We start from the raw sequence: 21,506 nt of genomic DNA, 5'->3' as shown, positions 1-21,506 counted from the left end.
AAAAAAAAAAAAAAAAAAAAAGTATCTCATGAATTTTTCCGCCTGGGCTGGCTTTAAACCACAATCCTCAGATCTCAGCCTCCTAAATTACTAGGATTATAGGTATGAGTCACCAGCACTGGCTTTGGTGATTTTATTTTTTTGCTAACATACTTTTTCATTCTATAAAATAAAAATCTTTCTTTCTTTTTTTTTGGTCGGTCATGGGGCCTGAACTCTGGGCCTGGGCGCTGTCCCTCAGCTCTTTAGCTCAAGGTGAGCACTCTACCTCTTGAGCCACAGCGCCATTTCTGGCTTTTTCTGCTTCTGTGGTGCTGAGGAATCAAACCCAGGGCCTCATGCATGCAAGGCAAGCACTATACCACTGAGCCACCTTCCCAGCCTTTTTTTTTTTCTTTAAATGCTGGTCCTAAGGCTTAAAATCTGGGCCTGGGCTCTGTCTCTGAGCTTTTTTTACTCAAGGCTAGTGCTCCACCGCTTGAGCCCAGCTCTACTTCCAGCACTGTGTGGTGAATTGGAGATAAGAGTCTCATGGACTTCCTATCGTGGCTGGCTTTGAACCTCTATCCTCAGACCTCAGCCTCCTGAGTAGCTAGGATTACAGGCATTAGCCATCAGTACCTGGTTTCCAAAACCTTTTTCTAAAATTAACCAAACAGACCTTGCTAGGATAATTCTAAAATCAGCATAGATCAGTCACCATGACAGTAATCCTCACACAACAGAACAAATGTACATGGTCAAGATGTTTTAACAATTTCACTTGGGTTTGCATTAGGAATTTTGCTTAAGCCAGGCATAGTGCCACATACCTCCCAGCTACTAAGGAGGCTGAGGCAAGGGGATCACCTGAACTCAGGAGTAGGGAGAAAGGGGGGGGGGGGGGTGAAGGAAGATGCAGAAGGAGGGAGGGAGGATTAAAAAAGGAAAAAGAAAGTTGAAAAATGAAAGAACAAAAAACACAAAAGGAAAGAAAGAACCGAAGAAGGAAGAAGGAAGAAAAAGAGAGAAAGCCTCCTTGCTACAGTTAACTTTAAACTGTCTTGGCTTAAAATCGCATGTAACATATTTCAATTTTTCAAATATTTTATTAAAAAGCTGGATGTGCTAGCACACATTTGTCATCCTACCAACAGAGAAAGTGTAAACAGAAGAATGTAAGTCCAAGGTGGCTGCGGTAAAAATCAAGACCTTATTAAAAAACAGGAGTGGAAGTATGGTTCAAGTGGTAGAGTACCTGCACAGCAAGCACAAGGCCCTAAATTCAATCCCCAAAACTGAATACATATATACATACATACTTGCATGTATGCAAACAAGATGATACTAAAAGTCTTACAGTGGTTATAATGTAATACCCATGTTGCAGATTTCAAATATATATACTAACCTGAAAAAGTAACAATTCATTAAAAATATCAAAGTATACTTCTCATACTTTTCTAAATTGTAATTTAATTATTTTAGTTGGTACTAGAGTAGGAACTCAAGGCCTCTTGATTGCTAGGCAGGAACACTACTATTTGAGCCATACCTCTAGTCCTGGTGATCAAGTTAAGCAAAATTAACCAAGCACAGAAGATAAATATGGCATGTTTTTTGCTCATATGCAGAATCTACACCTAAAAAATAGTATGATATGACTGTAAAATCAGGACTGTTTGTGATGGAACACTAGCTGGTGGGAGGATAGGGGAAAGGAGATATGACAGGGTATTATTGAAGTAAAATACATGTATGTATGGAAAATAGCAGAATGAAGCCCAACAGGCCATCATGGACCACTTCCGAGAGACTGGATTGCCAAGGAAGAAGGTGCTTCTGGGTCAGGAGCACATTGTCCAGCTGGTCATACCTTAATAAAAGTTCCCAATGTCAACAACAACAACAAAAAGCAAAACCTGTTATAAAGGAAGAGTATGATTTAAGAGTTATATACATAGCCGGCGACGGTGGCTCACACCATAATCTTAACTACTCAAGAGGCTGAGATCTGAGGATTGTGATTCAAAGCCAGCCTAGGCAGGAAAGTCTGTGAGACTCTGATCTCCAATAAACCACTCAGAAAACCAGAAGTGGTACGGTGGCTCAAGTAGTAGAGCACTAGCCCTGAGCTGAAGAGCCCAAGCCCAGAGTTCAAGCCTCATGACCAAAAAAAAAAAAAAAGTTATATACATAGAATAAATTTGAACATAGTACATTAAATGCATATGTTGTAAATATCACAATGAACCACTTTGTATAATAAATATTGTTTAAAGAAACAAATGTTAACTGTATCAAGAATATATAATAATCCTTCCCTTGGTAATATGGTTAAAATAAATTTCAATTAAGTAAACTAAAAGCAAATTACAGTTGAAGTAACTTGAGCTCTGCATTATCCATGGAATCCTAAATCACAATCTGTCTCAAACTTACTTATTTCCTCACCTACAAATGAACTAGCTAAACTTGTTAAGCATCCAGATCTAAAATCTTGTGTTCAAACATACTTTGACCTTTGATCATTCTAACAAGAACTATGGGGAAGTAATTATAATACATGATACAGATACCAATTACAATCTATATCACTTTCATAAGTTTAAAACACTTGGGAAAATTGTTCTGAAAATATTAATCAGGGTTTCTCAAAACCAGTACTACTGACATTCTGCCCTAGATAACTTGTTTCTTATAAAGACTGTCATGTACACTGTATGATGGTTAGCATCTACCAACCAGAAGCCAGTAGAATTTCCCAGGAAGACAATCAAAAAAAATAACTCCAGACACTCCCAAAATCACTTCTAGTTTAAGAACCACTATTCAGACCAAAATGCACTATAGCTTTTTGAAGATGAAGAGGAAGAAAAAAAAAGTGTTTTTGGTTTAAGATATAGAGGAAAGGCTAGGACTGTTTTCTCACCCAACAATAAGGTCCAATTGCAATTCAGATATCATAAAAGACATGATACTCTTCTGTATGGGGCTGACAAAAAAAAATTAACTAAATACTGTTGTGTGTTTCTTCTGTAGTAATAATGAGAACAGTACACAGTACTGTAGGGGAAATCTACAGGTATTTTCTTTTTGTTTTTTTTTTTGGGGGGGGAGGGTGGGTCTGGTCGTGTGGCCTGAACTCTGGGCCTGGGCGCTGTCCCTCAGCTCTTCAGCTCAAGGCTAGCACTCTACCACTTGAGCCACAGCACCACTTCCGGCTTTTTTCTTTTTGCTTATGTGGCGCCACTTCCGGCTTTTTTCTTTTTGCTTATGTGGTGCTGAGGAATTGAACCCAGGACCTCATGCATGCAAGGCAAGCGCTCTACAACTGAGCCACCTTCCCAGCCCCTCTACAGGTATTTTCTATCTTTACTTTTGTTAAGCATCCTCCATGAAGAGGTTCAAAAGTTTTGCTTTTGTTTTGGGTCCAGACTCCTGAAACAAGATTCTCCTGTCTCAACCTCCTGAGTGTTGAGATTACAGATCTGCAACCACCACTCCAGGCCCAAAGAACTGAGGTTAATGATGTTAACATAATTCTACACCTCCCTAGTATTTTAAGGAGACAAACATTCTCACATTACTTGCTACTTTCTAACCACTATAATACTTGAATGAAAACCATATTCACTCAGTTAAATTATCATGGCATCTATTTTAGTCAAATCTATGGTACAAATCTCATTAAAGGAAACTAACACTAAGGAATAGCTTTTATGTTTTTATAAAGGTCAAAGGAATCCAGCAAAGAAAGTACATTTAAGCTAAAACATTTCATTAGAAAATTAAATGTTGCCACATTCACTTTATAGCTCTTTAATACTGCCTATAAAACCAAACAGACAAATACACAGTTTCATTAGTCTATTCTTGGATAGGTCATCAGACTGGGAATAAGAGACCCAGAGTCTATATCCAGCTGCAAAACAGACTAGTAATCTCATACAAATTATTCACTCAGGCTAAGGTTCTATGCCCATATCATGATGACAATACTGAAAATCTGCCCAGAAAGAAGTAGAGACTACCTCCTACACCTAAAGGATAACTGCAAACATATAAATCCAAAAATCTGAAAATGATTTTATTTATAGCAACATTTAGCATACTTGAAATTGTAGAAGTCTTTATCACTGCTCTTTACAAAATTAATCTTTTAATGTCTTTTAAAATCACACATGCCTGATTCTGCAAACTAAACAAGTCATAATTATTATGTAAAACAAAAGGCTGTTTTAAATTCAAGCTGTAGAAAGGAACCTCAACTCTGCATGCCCTAACTTTAGCTTTTAGTCCACTACAAAATTAATTATTTACTGGCACCACAGAAGTGCTTCACAAAATCTGCCCATAGCCTAATTCTGGAAGGCCTTCAGACCAATTCTCAGTACAGAACAGGCCGTTTTTATTAGGGCGCCCAATACAAGGCCAGAGGCTTCCGTTTGGCTCTTCATTTCATCTAACGATTTGTCTAGTAAACCAAGTTCGGGGCCTGACCTTTCTCTCGCGAGCCATAAAGCTGGAAAGCACAGAGCAATTCCACAGCAGATTTGTAAAACCGCCTCGGGAAAGGGGAAGTCCATTAGCCCGGGGCACCCGCTGCCAGGCGGACTCCAGTAAGCCACGGAGGAGCACTCTCAGCGCTGCCCGTCCGCGGGAGGTCCCCCGGCGGCCGCCGGGGCCCAGGGCCGTCCTCGCTCGGGAAAGCGCAAGCGCAGGCTTTCGGGGCGCCGCTCGCTTGCGCCTCCCGCACACAGACGCTGGTCTGCGCGCGCACCCGCTCCCACACACAACAAAAGGAGCCACGGGAGCCGCATGCGGAGGTCGGCTCGCTCGCCCGTCCTCCCGCCGGCCCGCTCCGCCAGGCCTCCTCCTGCCCCAGCCGGCACAGTTCAAGCGGCACCCCCGGACGGCCTGCGTCCGGCCGGACCCACACCTGGGCGGCTGCACACCGCGTCTTCGCAGGCTGCCGCCCAGACTCGCAGCAAGGTCCCCTGGGCAGATTCGGCTCCGCTCTGGGAGCCCCAGATCCCACGAAGGGCTCCACTCATTCGACACCCCTTGTGGACTCTTTCCTGACTGACCACTCATCAAAAAGTAGTATCCAACACAACCGAGCAGACTTGTAAATACCAGTCTTACAATGAATGAGTTCAGTAACTACTTCCCTAATCCTTCCTGTTCTCCACACCTTAATCATTTTAGTTTTTCCTAGAAGAACTCTTCTCTAAACCACCTTTCCGTTTTACTCTTGAAATTTACTTTTGAATACCATCTTCATAAATCTCTTCCATGACATCCCTCATTTAGCAATTCAAATGTCTCCAAAACTCTTTGTACAACTACTTAAATAAGTACTCTCCTAAGCAAACATCTTTTATCAGTCCTACCAAATCAATTCATAATTTTCTCAAATATTGTGTTTTTCTAGTCTATTTACACATTCTCTCAAAACACTATCAAACGCAAAGCCTCCTACAAGTAGGCAAGAGCTCTACTACTGAGCTACATCTCAGCGCCAAGCCCCAATAACTGTCAATCTTTCCAAACATTCTCTAACAATTTGTTTAAATCATTCATAACCAGGCCAATTTCCCTATGACTAAGTCTGTACATAGTGACAAATACTTAATCAGGATCTTGCAGAGGATCAAATATCTATTTCATTCTATTCCCTTGGATATACACTAGTGTCTTCCCTCAAACTTCAAAGTTAAAAATCCTCCATTCCGGCTGGGAAGGTGGTTCAGTGGTAGAGCGCTTGCCTTGCATGCTTGAGGCCCTGGGTTCGATTCCTCAGCACCACATAAGCAGGAAAAAAAAAAGCCAGAAGTGACGCTGTGGCTCAAGTGGTAGAGTGCTAGCCTTGAGCTGAAGAGCTGAGGGACAGCGCCCAGGCCGAGTTCAGGCCCCACGACTGGACCCCCCAAAAAAAAATCCTCCATGCCAATACAGATTTTTAGGCATCCAACTCTGTGACATCAGTTATCTATATATATTTACATAGTCATTACTTAACATATACATCTCTCCATTTCTAAACCAATATTTGAGATATCCATTTTAGTACATTCCACACAATCCACCCAGATATTCAGAACATACTTTACTTGCCTGAGGCAAATAGACCATATCAGGCAAGGCAGTAGTAGGTACCAGCTAAATTTTGTTGGTTGATGGCTAGGAATAAACAGTTCTGTGGAAAGTGCTTTCCTACCAAGCACAAGATTCTGAATTCGACTCATAGCATCACCAAAAATAAATAAATAAAGAGTAAGCTAACCAAAGTGATAGCTCTCTACCTCTTTTCTTTTTTTGCCAGTCCTGGGACTTGAACTCAGGGCCTGGGCACTGTCTCTGAGCCTCTTTGTGTTCAGAGCTAGTTCTGGCTTTTTCTGAGTAGTTCACTGGAGATAATAGTCTCACAGGGCTGGGAAGGTAGCTCAGTGGTAGAGTGCTTGCCTTGCATGTATGAGGCCCTGGGTTCGATTCCCCAGCACCACATAAGCAAAAAGAAAACAAGCTGGAAGTGGCGCTGTGGCTCAAGTGGTAGAGTGCTAGCCTTGAGCTGAAGAGCTGGGGGAAGCACCCAGACCCAGAGTTCAGACCCCACGACTGGACCCAAAAAAAAAAAAAAATAGTCTCACAGACTTTCTTGCCTGGGCTGGCTCTGAGTAGCTGGGATTACAGGCATGAGCCACCAGCACCCTGCCCCTTTACCTTCTCAAGGATTCAAATTTTGCCTTACTAACTCTGGTAAATGACTACACGTTACAGAAGGAAAAAAGTTGTAATTGCCAAGGGACTAGAAACTGAACCTAATCAGTAAGGCGTAAAGGAAGCTACACTAGGACAGAACAACACCGTTGTGCTTCTGTCACATTTTTGCCACTTTGTGTTTCTGCCATGCATATATTCTCTGAAATACAAAGTCACATGAAAAACTGATCTAAAAGGAAAGGTAGGAAAGAAAGTACTCCTGCTCAGAGATTGAAAGAGTTAGCTATGTAAGAAATATAATCTAGGGCTGGGAAGGTGGCTCAGTGGTAGAGTGCTTGCCTTGCATGTATGAGGCCCTGGGTTTGATTCCCAGCACCACATAAGCAAAAAGAAAAAAAAAAGCCGGAAGTGGTGCTGTGGCTCAAGTGGTACAGTGCTAGCCTTGAGATGAAGAGCTGAGGGACAGCGCCTAGGACCAGAGTTCAGGCCCCACGAACGGACCCAAAAAAAAAAAAAAGAAAGAAAAGAAATATTATCTAAATAATGTTAGAAGAATACATCAAGCAAGTGCTTGATAGTACAAGGAAAAAAGGGTAGAAAACAAAGTTTGACAAAAATAGATATTACTACAGAACAAGACAAGCTAAAGGTTGAAGGCAGAGTCAGAAGTAAAAGAATAAAAAGCTGGTCTAGATCTTAATATCCTTAATCAAGTAAGTATATGGAAGATAAAGGATTTTTTTAAGTTAAGTTATATTTGTTTCTGAAATTGGCAAAAAAAAAACTCCTTTGGAAATGTTAATTCAATGATAAGTCAGAACTAGAAAATAAGCCAAGAAATATTTTCAATTATATGTCTGGGAGGCATCTATATACAGGTAAAATGGGAAGACAAAGAAAACTGAGAACACTAACACATGTAATAAGCCAGCCACTGAGCAAAGCATCAGGAATTGCAGGTGGAAGCTAGAAAATCACAAGTTTGAGGCCAGTCTGGGGAAATGTAACATCTCTTTTATTTAGAGGCCAGTTTGGGGAAACATAGCATCTCTTTTATTTAAAATAATCTAGGCAGCTGGTTTCTAGGTCTAGTTGCTCACTCTCCTGAGTGGCCTTTACTTTCTCTTTACTAAATAAGTTCTTTACAACTGTGGAAAATTAAAATAGAAATAAAAAGAATGGAAAAACAGGAGTTAAAGTCATGATAGAGGAGAAATGAGTAGCTATTTTAGATCACTCAAGATCTAAAAAAGATCTCTCTTCTTCCCACCTCTCATTCATTCCACTTTTCACCTGAACTCATTACATATAGTAATTATTTCCTAGGTAGCATGGTTATTGCAAGGTACTCCTTCCCCTTTTCATCTTTTCATCTTATTTTTAATTATATTCAGGTCCACTCCTAACTCCTTGTTCATTTCTAGCCCATCCATTTACTAGGTTCTAAGAGGTTGTGAATGTTCTATTGTCAACCAACTGCATTATATCTTTTGCATTTCTAATCTACCTAATCTTTAATACTTTTTTTCAATGTCTCATTTCTAATCCACAGATATCTCTCAGCAGAATTTATATCAGTAATTACATGTGAATGGTTGTGATTCAGCAAGTTATTTATTTTATAAAGAAAGTGAAGGCACTATTAAATGTAACAAATCCATCTATTTTTCTCAGTACTCACGCCACAAAAACAACTTGGGATTTTATTATCTCTGGCCTGGACTGTCATGACTATTCCTTGCATCTCAAACCGAACACTTCCTGGACAACCTTTTTGTCTCCTGAGCTCCATCATTCTCCTACTCCTCCAGCTCATTAAAAGTCTTACAGCTGCTTGCTTCCCAGAGTCACTCCCACTCTTATTCTATCACTAAAAAAAGCTTTGCAGTTCACATTATTCATTTAAACCATTCCTTCTGCAACATCTACCAAGTACCAGTGAACTCTCCAGATCATCTATCTCTATCCCTTGATTCTGATTTGTCCCAAATTCAGCCAATATTCTCAACCACTTCAACAACCTTCCTAACCTAAGAGCCTAAAATTTTCATCTTGCACTTCAGCCACCCATACATAGTGAAAACAAGGCCATCAATTGGAAGTAATGTAACTTCAGACATGTCTCTTCTTAAAACCACAACCATATATATTCTAGTTATATACCTGCTCCTTGTCAAGCAGTTTCATGTAATTGGAACATGATTTAGGCCTGTGCATCAGCTACTTCAGTACTGCCCTCTGTAGAATATCATGACCTTCCAACGTACTCTGTGTATCCCATGGACAGAAAAATATTCACGTTTTCTTCAAACTCATACATGAGGTATTAAGTACCACCAGAAAGCTATGAAATTTTCCACAGCAGATTTATTCTAAATACAACCCTTGATCTCATTAACTAATCTAAATCATTTTTATATTTAAATCTTTAATCTTAGCAAACTCTCAATTCCTTCCATAAATCCCCCTCAAATCACACCTTTTCCACCTGTAATCCTCTTCTAAAATGCTATATCTTCATCCATCTGTTACTTCCTATCTTATTTTGGAATAAGAGTTGTTCTTTTTTTCTTTTTTTAACTCAGGGCCTGGGCACTGTCCCCGTGCTTTTTCATTCAATGGCTAGCACTTTACTACTTGATCTCCACTTTCAGCTTTTCAGTGGTTAAGAGAAGATAGAGTCTCTCAGACTTTCCTGCCCAGACTGGCTTTGAACCTTGATCCTTAGATCTTGAGTGTTCTGGGGGCTAGAATTACAGGCACAAGTCACCAGTGACCAACTGTTGTTATTCCTTCCTAAACTCTGTGTCTGTGTACGTGTGCATGCGTGCGTGAGTGTGCATGCGTGAGTGCGTGTGTGTGTTTCAGATGATCAAACTGAGGTCCTTACACATGCTAGGCAAGTACTCACTCTACAACTCATTTTAGGTAGCGTCTTGTGAAGGCCAGGCTGACCCTCAACTCTCCTGCAGCCCAGGCTAGCCTCTCTCTTCCTGTTTCATCCACAATCTCTTGAGTATCTAGGATTACGAATGTATGTCACTACACCAAATCATTTCTGTTCTTTTTTATACCTATCTCTTTTCCTTTTATTCCCACTACCATAATGCCAACTTAGATCTTCAACACTTAATAGTTTTGCCGCCACCAGGGGCTGGGAAGGTGGCTCAGTGGTAGAGCGCTTGCCTTGCATGCATGAGGCCCTGGGTTCGATTCCTCAGCACCACATAAGCAGAAAAAGCTGGAAGTGGCACTGTGGCTCAAGTGGTACAGTGCCAGTCTTGAGCTGAAGAGCTGAAGGACAGTGCCAAGGCCCAGAGTTCAGGCCCCATGACCGGACCCCCCCCCAAAAAATAGCCAAATAGTTTTGCCACCATCTTCCATCTCCCAGTTACCAAGTTCTCCTTCATTACAAAAGATCACCAGCTTAGCATTTTTTAGCTACCTCATTATTTTCTCACTCAAAAACCATCGATCATTCCCACTACATACTGAATCATTACAACTCCTTACGCTTCCAAAAAATAGAAACCATTCAGTTGTTTAACAAACATGGGATAGATAAAAATGGTATATTCACATAATGCAATCCCAAGATTGAAAAAAAAGAATTGCTCTATACAACCTGGATTAACCTCATAGGCAAGAACAAAAAAAAATATGATTTCACTTATCTAAACTTCAAAAACACACAGAACTACTATTACAACAGAGATAGTGTGATAGTTACTGTGGACTGGAGGAAACATTCTGGAGGTAACACAAAAGGAGACTTCTAGGTTATTAGAAATGGTCTAAATATGAACTGATAATACACAAATGTATTCATAAGAAAAATTATCCTGTATCTTTATGGTTACAATGCTTTGATTGATATAATATAGCAAATATATACACATATACATATAAGTAGCAAATATACATACAGCTTTGTATATATACACATACACCTAAAATTTTAACAACCAATTTGGTATGCATTTTAAGATCTTCCATCTACAACTTTTTGGCTTTATTTCTCCCTACTCTTCAACATGAACTCTAAATCATAGCTAATCTAAACCATCAACCCCAAATATACGCAGAACTTTTCTCAGTTATATACACTAACTATCCTGCCTATTATCATCCTGCTTACTCAGGGTCTAAACTACAGGCCAATTTCTCCACAAAGCCCACTCTGACCAAAGCAGTCATGCACAGGTCAAAGATGGAAGCATGTACATTTTGCCCATAAATTCCTGACGAACATGACTGCCACATATAAACAGATATTCTTCATGGAGCCTTCACATTCCTTCCCATAGAACCTTGTATACAGTAAGTATCTAAAAATATTCCCCAAGTCAGTAAATTCTGTAACCCATCAAAAAGTATCCTGTAATTAATCTAACCCTTCTCCTCATACCCATCTATTATTCTCTACTCACAATTCATTTGTTTACATATTTAATTATTTGAAAGTAATGCACCCATACTATCTACTCTAATGTACAACCCAGTACACTACACAAAAATACAATTCAAATGCAGATGCTGCCATCTGAATCTTTCCAATTATCCAGTCTCTGTACCTTCAATCATATCCCACCCCTTCATTTCTATTCCTGTGGCTACCTAATTGATTCAAGCTTGTCTTGTTTTCCACTAGAAGCCTATTATCTGGTCTTCTCACTTCCAATCTTACAATATTATCACACTGCCCCCAATTCTGCATGGCCCAGCTACTATCAGTTTAAATTATCTAGGGTAGAGGGTATATCTAGATGGTAAGGCATTTGCCTAGCATCTCCAACGCCTTGGGTTCAATCCACAGTACTGTTAAAAGAAAAATATACACATACATATATGAAGATACATAAAAATAAACGGCTATCGGCTTACTTATCTACTCAAAACAACCTTGTCCAGAAGGTATATTATCAATTTCCTAATGAGAAAACTGAGCCTCAGAAATGAAGTAATTCTCTATAATCATTAGATAAACTGAAGGGCCAAGATGAAAACCTAGCTTCTGTTTGTTTACTAAACATAATACTACATAAAATCAAATACAAATTACTTAGCTTAGCTCTTAAGGTCATCCATTATCTACCAATCCAAACTGACTTTCTACTTTCTATCACATTATACCCTAGTCATGAACTTATTGTTCCAAAATACAGATTGAGATGAATTAGTTACTCATGAAATCAGTTTACTAAGTGACATACAGCTGTGTCTTCATGACTAACCCAGCCAAGCATATCCAACAACTGGATGGGAAGGGTATGGAAAAGATTGTCACTATATTAAATTTTTGTACATGCATTTATACACACATGTTAAGTGAAGAAGTGAAGAAATATGGGTCATATAGCTTAAATATTAAAAACTGACTTTCGGGGCTGGGAAGATGGCTCAGTGGTAGAGTGCTTGCCTTGCATGCATGAGGCCCTGGGTTCGATTCCTCAGTACCACATAAACAAAAAGTCGGACGTGGCGCTGTGGCTCAAGTGGTAGAGTGCTATCCTTGAGCTGAAGAGCTGAGGGACAGTGCCCAGGCCCAGAGTTCAGGCCCCACGACTGGACCCAAAAAAATAAAAAAATAAAAATAAATAAATAAAAAATAAAAACTGACTTTCCCCATAGTTCCTAGGATTCTTACTTCCATTGTTTTTGTTTATACTAGTTCCTCAAGTTGGAATGTTGTTTCTGTAACCTCTGCCACTCCATCACATGTACCTATCCCTTCAAAAACTAGTTGAAATTCTACTTTTTAGAAAAATGTGGCCCACCCAAACTGGTCATGAATTTGAGATCCTCCTTAGCCTCCTGAGTGTTGGCATGGGCTACCATACCTAGCTTTAAAATTACACATCTAGGAGCTGGGAAGGTGGCTCAGTGGTAGAGCACTTGCCTTGCATGTCTGAGGCCCTGGGTTCTATTCCTCAGCACCACATAAGAAAAAAGCCAGAAGTGGCGCTGTGGCTCAAGTGGTAGAGCGCTAGCCTTGAGCTGAAGAGCTGACGGACAGCGCCCAGGCCCAGAGTTCAGGCCCCACGACTGGACCCAAAAAATAAAATAAAATTACACATCTATATCACTAAAATGCTCTCTCAAGTTTTCTCATAGTCAAGGGGAGTATAAGACTAGGTATATTTCTTAAGATACATTTGTGATCATAGTAAAGCTTTTTCTGTATAAGTCTAGACTCCCTACCAGAATATAAATGTAAAAGCATTTATTCCTAGTTGCATCTAATGATGCTTTTGCATAGAATAAATGTACATTATCTGTCAAAGAAGACTCATCCCATCATTTTCTGAAGTCCTCAACTACAAATTACATTTCTACCACATTCCAAACTTCTGCCATCTTCCTCCCTGATATAGCCATTTCAAAAATTCTTTTTTAGCTGGGTGCCGGTGGCTCACACCTGTAATCCTAGCTACTCAGGAGGCCAAGATCTGAGGATCAAGGCTCAAAGCCAGCCCAGGCAAGAAAGTCCACAAGACTCTTATCTCCAATAAAACAATAAACTAGAAAACCAGAAGTGGTGCTATGGCTCAAGAGGTAGAAAGCTTGCCTTGAGCTGAAGAGCTAGCTGAAGGACTGCACCCAAGCCTATAACAAAAAAAAAAAAAAATCTGTTTACTTCCAGTTTATGCTTTCCTCTAAATATAACCTGTCGTATTTTAATAATCTTTTCAGGATAATCCTTACTACCAGGTATCACTTTTTTCCCTGTGGGCTTATCTTCTACCTTATTCCTAGTTCTCTAGCATCCACATATTGATCTTATACTCTTTAAACAATTTTTTCCTTCTTCACCTTCTCTTCAGCTGGACCTCCTCAAATTATTTAATTTCTAGCACATATATTTTTCTCAACCCCATTACATCCTGAGTATAAAAACGCAAGCTATAGATCAGTATGAAACAAAAAAATATACAGATAATTTAGATAACTTAAAATTGTCTCAAAGACCTTCTAATCACTCATTTACTCAGCAAACATACATCCCACTGGACACATACCCTCAGTTCTATTCTGTAATTCAAGAAGTAGCTTTGAGAAAAGTGTACAGGAAAATGCCAAGACAACTGGACCAAATTGACTAGTGCTCTTCATTCACAGAGACCAAAGAATACATAGGATATAGATTCAGAGAAAAAAAAAAACTAGAAGTTACACTGGATATAAATTGATATAGACTGCACAACTGTTACAGGAGGCTCAATATCTACCCAACAAATGTGAATTTGAAAAGGAAACAAACCAGGTCTGGGAATGTGGCTTAGTGGTGAGTACTTGCCTAGCATGCATTACTCAGCACCACATAAACAGAAAAAGCCAGAAGTGGCATTGTGGCTCAAGTGGTAGAGTGCTAGCCTTGAGCAAAAAGAAGCTCAGGGATGGTGTCCAGGCCAAACTCAAGACTGGCAAAAAACAAACAAACAAACAAAAAAGTTAAAGTAGCTAAAACGAAAAATGCAGAAAGTATTCTGACAAAAATAGATCCACACAAACCCTCAAAGCAAGGACAGCCCAGAATGGCATAATCCAAGCACTGAAGGATTAACTGCCAACCCAAACTGATCTACCCAGTGAAACTATCATTTACATTAGCTAGTAAACCAAAACCTTCCTTGACAAACATTAAAGGAATTCATAATCACTAAACCAGCATTACAAAGAATTCAAAAGGGAGGAATACAATCTGAATAAAATCAAAATCAAAGAAACGCATCAGACAAAAATCATTAGATCAATTTAGTAAACATACGAGGAAAAACCAAAATACAGGAAATCAAGAAAATGGCAGGAAACATGACACATCTCTCTATAATAACCCTAAATATTAATGGACTCAATTCTCTAATCAAAATAGCAGACTGCATAAAAAATAAGGTCCATCCATTGTTTGCATTGTTTTGGGTTGTTTTTGAATTGATTAAAGCTTCCATTAATTATGATATATCTTTTAATATATTACTTGTATTAATCTCTGATCTTAGATAGAATTCAGATACAGACATTTGCCCAAAACAATATACTTTTAGATACAAGGAACCATCAAGAACATCATAAATGTGGCCAACCTAACTTTGGAAAATAGCCCTATCGCAAAAAAAAAAAAAAAAGAAAGAAAATTGGGGTGGGGACAGCTCTGTGGGTGGCTCCTTCCCTGTCCCCTAGCCCAGCCCTGAGTGGAAGAGGACAGAACACAAAAATTAATTAATTAATTAAAATAATAGATCCTGACTGTAGATTTATTCTAGGGCTGTAACAGTAAATTGGAAGCATTTAGTTTTTCTCTGAAATCTCTAAGGAATTCTTTCAAATATCCAGCTAAAGTACAGTCCATTTAAATCCTTTCCCCACCTTAGCCACTATTCTCCATTTTTTCATTCTTGGTGAACTTATCATAAACTATCTTGGTCAAAATAATGAGTGTTTGTAAACAAATATGCACAGAAACTATCCATATATTCATAATCAGTGTAATCCTCTTTAAAGTAAGTTACCTTGAGGCTATCATTTATCGATTCATTCTATCCATTCAACCTTCTGATACAGTAAACCAACATTTAGCTAGTACCTGACTAATGCCAACCTGTTTTCCAAAGTCAGTTAAGAAAATCATTCCCAGGACTGGGAAGGTGGCTCAGTGGTAGAGCCCTTGCCTTGCATGCCTGAGGCCCTGGGTTCAATTCCTCAGCACCACATAAGCAAAAAGAAAAAAGCCAGAAGTGGTGCTGTAGCTCAAGTGGTAGAGTGTTAGCCTTGACCTGAAGAGCTGAGGGACAGCACCCAGGCCCAAAGTTCAAGCCCCACGACTGGACTCCCCCCCAAAAAAAAGAAAGAAAATCATTCCCATTTCTTTGACTGAATTAAAGCAGAACTATTCTTTATTTACACAGTTTGGTAACAAGTGACCATTTGTAAAAATCGAATTTTTCAGAGGAAAAATACTTGTCAACAAAGACTATTCAAGCTAACATGTCTCATTTATAAATGTATCATCTTGGGGAGGGATGAATGAGAATGTTGGAAAGGGGTAACACTGATCAAGATATATTGTATTCATAAACTTATATGTTAAATGGCAACTCCTTTGTACAACTACCTAAAGATAACAAATATAAAAATTTAAAACACACAAAAGACTATAAAGTGGAAAGAATACAAACAAAATGTATCATCTTGGAGGATTTCTGAACTCCTAAAAAATAAGGAACATGGCTTTCTTTTACAAGTCCTTCCTCCAATAGTACACAATAGCTACTCAATAAATAATTGTATAAAATGGCTCGAGGCTCATAGGTAATTTAAAAAAGATGTTCCAAAAAGTCCCAGACACCACTGAAAACGACTGCCAAAATATTAAAATTCTTAGCCTGATGTAGTGTCTCAAGTCTGTAATCCCAGGTACTTAGGAGGCAGCGATCAAAGAATAGCAGTTTAAGGACCAACCAGACTATCTCAATCAGGTTAGATACAGTGACATCATCCCCCAGGACCACCAGTAAGCACACAAGTGGAAGAACTGCAGCTCAGGCCTGTGTAGACATAAAGTGAGACTCTACCTCAAAAAACACCAATGTAAAAAGATGAGTGGTAGATTGTATGCCCAGTAAAAGTGAGGCCCTAAATTTAATCTCCAAATTGAAAAAGAAAAGTCACCAAATTAAAAAAGAAAAATTAAAATTCTCATCTTTAGTTGGTTGTTTTTTGTTGCTGTTTGGAGCACCAGTTCTAGAGCCTGAACTCATGGCCTGGGCAACGTTCCTCAGCACTTTTGCTCAAGGCTAGCATTCTACCACTTGAGTCACAGCTTTACTTCCAGCTTAATAGTAGATGAGTGTCTCTGGGACTTTTCCTGCCCAGGCTGGCTTTGAACCAATGGCTCATGCCTGTAATACTAACTACTCAAGAGGCTGAGACCTAATGACCTGAGTTTGATGCCATTCCGAGCAGTCCATGAAGCTCCAATTTTCCACCAATAAGCCAGAAATAGAGCTGTGACTCAAGTGGCAGAGCCTTAGCCTTGAGGAAAAAAAAAAAAAAGCTAAGGGACAGCACATAGGCGATGAGTTCAAGCCCCTGGACTGACTCCAATTTTTAAAAAAGCCCCTACTGTCCTGACCCAGACCAATTCACTCCAGATTAAACAAGACTCAGTCTTTGATCTCACCTCTTCAGTGATCATGAATCCCCTCTAATTCATTCTCTTCTTCCCTTAATTAAAAAACCTGCCAGCCAGACACTAGTGGCTCACACCTGTAATCCTAGCTACTCAGGAGGCTGAGATCTGAAGAGCATAGTTCAAAGCCAGCCTGGGTAGCAAAGTCCCTGAGATTCTTATCTCCAATTAACCAACCAGAAAACCAAAGTAGAGCTGTGGCTCAAAGTGACAGAATGCTAGCTTTGAGCAGAAAAGCTCAGGGACATTGTCCAGGCCCTGAGTCCAGAGTTAAGATATTCCTTCTGTTCTTCACTCTTTCACTATATGGACAAAATATCCCTACAGCATACAGTCCCACTAACACCACTATTTTCTAGTAGTAATTCAACAGGTATTAATTAAAAATTAAGAATCAATCCAAGTTGATCAGCAGTGGCTCATGCTTGTAATCCTAGCTACTCAGAAAGCTGAGATTTGAGACTAACAGTTCAAAGTCAGACAAAGCAAGAGTCTGTGAGACTCCTCCCCTATTAACCACCGAAAACCCAGAAGCAGAGCTGAGGCTCAAGTGGAAGAATGCCAGTCTTATGCAAAAAAAAGCTAAGGGGCAGCACCTGGATCCTGAATTCAAGACCTAGTACATGCACAGGCACAGGAGCATGTGCACATAGACATACATGCAAGTACTCAAACATACACTAAGAACCAAATTGCTGGGTTTCACCAGAGATTAAACCCTATTGCTCTTTTTCTTCCTCTCCTTATCACATTCTGTATTTCTTCCCTACCTCACCCCCTCAGAAAAAAGTAAGGATTGCAGGACTGGGTATGTGGCTTAGTGGCAGAGTGCTTGCCCAACATACATGAAGCCCTAGGTTCAATTCCTCAGTACCACATAAACAGAAAAAGGCAGAAATGGCATTGTGGTAGAGAGCTAGCGTTGAGCAAAAACAGAAGCTCAGGGACAGTGCCCAGGCCCTGAGTTTAAGTCCCAGGACTGGCAAAAAAAAAAAAAAAAGTATTGCAGCAAGGAGCTGGGCCAAGTAGCTTATGCCTATAATACTAGCTACATGATTGTCAGATATGGGAAGACAGAAGTTCAAGGTACGGGAGGTGGTTACTCCATCTCAACCAATAACAGGCCAGGTACCAACTTTTGTCATCCGAACTATTCCAGAAGTATAAATAGGATAATTTTGTTCCAAGAAAACCTCGGCAGAAATGCAATACCTCATTAGAAAAGTAACAAAAGGAAAAAAGAGATCAGGTGGGTACTGGGAAGGTGGCTCAGTGGTAGAGCGCTTGCCTTGCATGCAGGAGGCCCTGGGTTCGATTCCTCAGCACCACATAAGCAAAAAGAAAAAAGCCAGAAGTGGCACTGTGGCTCAAGTGGTAGAGCGCTAGCCTTGAGCTGAAGAGCTGAGGGACTGCACCCAGGCCCAGAGTTCAGGCCCCATGACCGGACTCAAAAAAAAAAAAAAGAGAGATCAGGTGGTAGAGCTCCGGCCTGGCAGGTCCAAGGTCCTGAGTTCAAATCCCAGTGCCACCAAATAAATAAGACAGGGAGAAAGGAAGAGAGGGAGAAAAAGTGGGCAATCATTTAGAAACCATTTTAATGCCTTTCCAGATTCTATGTACTAAAATTCTTCAGAAAACTATCAACGAATACTGCAACCTGTTAACTAATTCCAAAATGAACAATCATCATTATCAAGCATGCCTATTTCTAAAGATCAAATCTAATGCCACAAAGATGCTGTTTCCCACAACATAGTTTTCCTTGGGTTGATCCAAACTTCCCTTTATTATTAAACAGAATTGTATTTAGTATTTTCAGTCTACTTAAACACTTCTCTCTACTTCAGCAAAGCCTTCAGATTAAAAGGCTTGCCATAGTGGGGAAGTCAAGAGATACAGACTAAAATTGTTAGGCTCTAAAAGGTCTAAGAATAATATTTAAAGTCATAAGCATCAAATAAAGGAAACAATACTACCTATAATAGAGAAAGGAGGAGAGAAAGCATTAAAAAAAAGATTAGTATAAGCCATACCAATCTTTCTCACTTATGAAAGTTTGACTCCTAGCTACTCAGGAGGCTGAGATCTGGAAGACTGCAGTTTGAGGACAACTGGGCCCTAGATGCCATCCCCAAAATAATCAGCTAAATGCAGGGCTGGAAGCATGGCACAAGATATAAGGCACCAGCCTACCAAGGGTACAGCCCTGAGTTCAAAACCCAATACCACTGGAAAAAAAAAAAGACTGAAATAATGGAGCCAGGCATGGCAGTGTATGCCTATGATTCCAGCACTAGAGTGGCTGAAGCAGGACAGAAAAGTTTGAGGCCAGCCTGGGCTACAATGCAAGTTGGAGGTCAGCCTGGGCTACACAGTAAGACCTTGTCTCAAAAATGGCATATGCCTATTACTTGAAGATCTGAAGAGAAGCATGAAAAAAACTAATATATTAGTGCTTAGAAGCTGCAGTTTCTGGAAAGCAGAACTGCAATGGACAGGTACAGAGGGAGCTACAATTTTTTAAAATTATATCCACGTATTATTATTTCATAATATTTTTAAAGGGGGATGAGGGCAAAAAATGGCATGCTATATTTAAGGGCATTATACTTACAATAAGGGAAAGATAACATTCAGTACTAGTAAGGAGGAAGAAAATTGGCTCTCTCAAATTATGGTTAACAATAAAAATGTGCACATCATGCTATGTAAAACAAGCAAGCTCTTTTAAAAAGTCACTAAATCTAAATGTACTAATAGAAAGCTTCCCAAAGTGCTCAAATAATGCAAACCTGGATTATTTCTATAAGAAAATTTGTAGTGAAAGAAAAATTCCCTCTACTCTAATGCTAAATTAGCATCCCTCTATAGAGCTATTTGCTAAATGACATATTTCACTCCATTTTCCCCATTAATCTCTTCACCTTCAATAACCATAAAAAGATTTTTCACACTTAACATACTTATTACACTTTGTCCAGCTGGAAAACAATTACAACATAATGTGGATATAGTTTCTTTTAATACCAAAAGGTAAATAACATGGAGGTAAATATTAAAAGCATAGTCCTCACTCAAAATTACCTCCTGGAAATCAGGTCTGGTATGGGCTCTGTAAATCCAACAGACTTAGTTCATTTCCTGACAGATGTTAACTGTCCCTCTAACCTGGGTTTAGAATATTCCAGTCATTTGGTCTCTTAAGATTCCCCTAGATCTCAGATAACTGATCCTCACCTCCTGACAACCTAAGACCAAAACAGATTCTGTAGCTCCCCCATTTTTCATGCTTACATTTTGCTTACAGCTTTATTTTCCTCAACACCACCATGTCTCAGTGAGACAGTACAAGGAGAACTGTGAATAGTGAAAAATCTCCCGCCAACCCCTGAAGTACAGAACCAGTCCAGCAAATTAAGACTCATTTGCGTCCAGCTACAAATGGAGCCTTTAAAAAGTGGTCGTGATGCATAAACTTCCCCCAACACCACCGACTACAATCTTGAGTATGGCAACCTAGGCATGGCACCCGCTCTCTCAGACCACTTCAGCTGGGCAGTCAAGAAGAAAACGGCCAAGTAATTTCCATTGCCAGCATAGTGTTCTTGCAGCCTCTGATAAGTGACAATACTTCGAATTTGCTAAACTCCATGGCCTCAAGAATTCCCATAGCCCAGGCTGTTTCTCAAGGTTTGTCTCAGAGGTTTTTATACTACTCAGTAGGGCAGGACTGAAATGAGTCAGACCAAGGTCTAAATCCTCAGTGACCCCACAATCAACCTCGGCCCCGACCCGCACACTTACCAGATGCCATCTACTGAGGATCCCAAACAGGTTCGGAACTAGGCCATGCTGGCCCATCTGGAATAACTCTTTAGTCCTTGGGCCAGCATTTGTTAATTATGCCACATCTGTCTATTCTATTATGCATTCCCTGCATCTTCTCTCTTAATATTTCGCCCTCCCTCTGGCTTCCAACGCTCTCCTTTCTACCCGCTGCAAGTCCTCAGTCCCTTCTTTCTTGCCTTTAGAAACCCTTCCGTTCTTTCCAGCATCAAATATCCCTTAACAGATCTGCACAATGAACACCCCTCGGAATCCTCCAGCCTCCTCGCCACGGCCGCCCCCTGCATTCCTCCACCTAGCCCGCATCTTCCCTCCGGCCTCCCGGGCCGCCGCTTTCACGCTCGCACCACGTTTCCTGCAAGCGTTCCCTTGCCTCCAAACCCGGGCCCTTCCTTCCCTTCTCCCCGAGAGCGCACTCGGGCAGCCACGGTGACTGCGGCCTGCCGAGCCCACGGCACTGCACCAGGCACGGCGCGCAGACAGGACACCTGGGGTCTTCTCCGGCCTCCTCACACCCACAGGCGGCACCACGGGCCTCCCCGCGCGAGCATCCCACCGCCTTCCCCACCCGGGTCACCCCCCTGCACACTCACACACACCCCCCACACACACACCACGTCAGGCCGCGGAGGCCGCCCGCTCGCCTCCGCCAACCCCCCCCCCGTCATGCTCCGCTCTCAATCCCCGCAACCCACCATCCTCGCCCGGCTTCCTCCCGTCCCCCACCAGAGCCAGCCCGGCGTGGCCCTGGGCCTCGGCCGGCCGC

General features: G+C 40.6%; 1 protein-coding gene across 1 annotated transcript in view; it reads right to left on the bottom strand.

Annotated features, from left to right (window-relative positions):
• Znf148 (zinc finger protein 148) overlaps window positions 1-21,506 on the bottom strand; it is a 106,736-nt gene that overhangs the window by 84,818 nt on the left and 412 nt on the right. The gene's annotated exons all lie outside the window — the stretch shown is intronic.

Source organism: Dipodomys ordii, unplaced genomic scaffold (assembly GCF_000151885.1).
Source record: "Dipodomys ordii isolate 6190 unplaced genomic scaffold, Dord_2.0 Scaffold45, whole genome shotgun sequence".
NCBI lineage: Eukaryota > Metazoa > Chordata > Mammalia > Rodentia > Heteromyidae > Dipodomys > Dipodomys ordii.
Note: the sequence above shows the minus strand (reverse complement) of the source record. Positions and strands in the feature narration are given on the sequence as shown.